This window comes from Engraulis encrasicolus, chromosome 2, assembly GCF_034702125.1.
Source record: "Engraulis encrasicolus isolate BLACKSEA-1 chromosome 2, IST_EnEncr_1.0, whole genome shotgun sequence".
Taxonomy (NCBI): domain Eukaryota; kingdom Metazoa; phylum Chordata; class Actinopteri; order Clupeiformes; family Engraulidae; genus Engraulis; species Engraulis encrasicolus.
In genome coordinates, this window is record NC_085858.1 from 47,387,867 (window position 1) to 47,390,590 (window position 2,724).

A 2,724-nucleotide genomic window follows, 5' to 3' on the forward strand; every position below is an offset into this window, starting at 1 on the left:
TCTACTATATTATTGCCTACACTGACCCATCAAATATTTATATGCTATACATCTTAACTCTGTCACTGCAGGTTATTCTGACAATCTTCCAGTAGGAAAATAAAATAAAATACATATTACGATCCAGCTGACATTTTTCAGCTGCACATAGTGCTACGGAAAAACACTGAGTCATGGAGTGAAAATTGGATCTGGAACATTCTAAAAGGGTATCTCAGGAGGACCAGCGGAGCTGGCAATAAAAATTGAGGCCAGTTTATTGAGCTCTCCATATGTACAGTAGTCATCCATACTGTGGGGACAGATCGTGAAAGTAAGTGCAATTTCCACACTTAGACATCCACAGGTAAAGCTACATTCACACGTTACTCGCTTCTCGCTCACTCACCTTCTCGCTACTAACTGATGGAACATTCACTACACATTTCCACAGGTTTAACTGCCATTGGAAAAGCGAGTAGTTAACTGTCAATAATCCGAACTGTGCATTCGAATTGGTTATTCACTTACTCGCCTTGTTCGAAATTAAAACAATATTTTATCTCGGAATCCGCCCATATTGCTTCCACTCTCCTCGCCTCCTCTCTTCGCCGGAACACATAGACATTCTATTGACTTCATTCACTGAGCGAGTAACTAGTAGAGATGTGTGTGAACGTAGCATGAGGGTAGTGAATGAAATGTCAACGAGACATTATTCATATCCTGCTTTCCGCTGATAACACATCAAACCTTGTCACAACTTGCTACACAGTAGAGTAGAGTAGAGTAGACTAGAGTAGAGTAGAGTAGGGTAGAGTAGAGTACCATTAAGGGTGAATCTCAATACTTTGTCTTGCCCCTTGTTCTAGCCCTTGTGTCTTGATGTGCGCGTTCATGTGAGACCAAGTGGCGTCTCAATTGTCAAAGTGGCGAAGACGAAGGTCTAGAATGCGCGTCCCCGTACCCCTTGCCATCAAGTAAGGTGAGGGACCTCCCTAGCCGACCAAGGGTTTCGGCCAACGGTCATGACATTCGATCATCATCGGTGCGTGCTGGGTCATAAACTGTTATTATTGTCCGGACACAAAAGCTGGCGAAAATGACCGACCACGTCTCACATAAATGTAAGTATGTTTGTCATTATATCGCCTTCTACGGAGTAGGTACAGTAGCCTACGTGTAGCTGTCATAGTTTGACATGACAAATTCGCCTATTATCGTTTTCAGTGGGCAATCGAGGTTGTGTATTTAAAGGTTAGCTCACATACCGGTGTTGCCATTGGTTTGTAGCCAAATGGTTTCTTAGCTAGCTGTCAAACCAAGCCGTACACCAACACAGCTTATAACGAATAGAGCATAACTCAAAATAAAAATGCTACCATAGGTTTACATTTATCTGTGATAGCGCAACCGTGATGTAATGTTGGTATGAAATACTTCTGTTGTGAATATCAGGTAGCCTACTATAGTTAGTTAGCTACCAATCTCGCTAACTTGGCGAAACATTTCACTTTCAACAAACCTTTATTTGTCAAGCTAAACAAAATAAATGTGTTCCTTATTAAGGCGTAAGCAGTGTTGTTTAACGGCGTTGTGGACTGGGACGAACTGGCACCGTCTTATAATTCATGTATAATTACTAATCACGTCAACTTTTTTCCCCTTTCCCTCAGGGACAGGAGAGCAGACTTGCCTTCTTATCAAGTACAGGAGTGAGAATGAGAAGTTGTTCACTAAATCAAAGATGGCAGCCAAGATGCAGTGGCAGTGAGTAACTAGTCAATAATTAATGTATTAATTGTCCATGTCTATAAACAGCAGGAGCATATTTGCATTGAACCTGTGTGTGTGTGTGTGTGTTTGTGTGCTATGATGTGAAAAAAGGATTAGGTAATATGAAAGACATGCTGTGCATCTGTGTACCCCATGTGTGCTCCCGATTTATTCACTGAGTTCTGGTCTGGTCATCAGTGCCATCATTAGGGTAGCCTATACTGTGTATGTGCAGAGGACTCTGAAATAACCAAGTCAGACCGGAGCACAAGATTGACTTCCAGTCAGATGAACCCCTGACACGTGTGTGTGTGTGTGTGTGTGTGTGTGTGTGTGTGTGTTGTTTGTGAAACAGGGTTTTTGTGAAGAACGCAGGCCTAGAGGGAAAGGTCACCGGGGTGCAGGCTTCAAAGAAGTGGGAAAACCTCAAGCAAAAATACAAGGTAGGCATATGACTATTATATATGGTTTGTTAAACAATTAACAATTAAATATGCTATGTGCAATATTTAATGTGTGCTAGTGTATGTGTTTGTGTATTGCAGGAGGTGAGAACACCCAAGACAGGGTCAGGAAACGAAAATGGGGAGTACCAGTGGCAATACTATGAGGACATGCACGCCGTCATGGCTGCTAAACATTCAATCGAGCCCCCTCTGCTGGGGGCATCCCTGCCCTTGAGGGCACAAGACGATACCCGCAAGGTGAGGCATTCAAGACTTACATGAAGTTCACTGGTGAAACCTGCAAACTTACAATTCACTTACAACTGTCCTGCAAATGATTTTCTGGGCCCTCAGGATACTGAAGAGCCCTCCCTGGACTCATCTGTCAACACAGAGTCAGGACATGAGTCACCTACACCCAGCACCACAAAGAAGAAGAGGAAGGCAGATACGGCATTAGAGTTCCTACAAGAGGAGGTGCGTGAGGAGAAGAAGAGGTTTGAGCTCCAGGAGGCCAAAATAG

General features: G+C 43.2%; 1 long non-coding RNA gene across 1 annotated transcript; it reads left to right on the top strand.

Moving 5' to 3' along the window:
- Positions 1-1,680: 1,680 nt before the first annotated feature.
- On the top strand, positions 1,681-2,368 carry LOC134463099 (uncharacterized). Its single transcript, XR_010037635.1, has 3 exons — positions 1,681-1,749; positions 2,111-2,198; positions 2,301-2,368. It is a non-coding gene; the product is annotated as an uncharacterized LOC134463099 (long non-coding RNA).
- Positions 2,369-2,724: the final 356 nt, after the last annotated feature.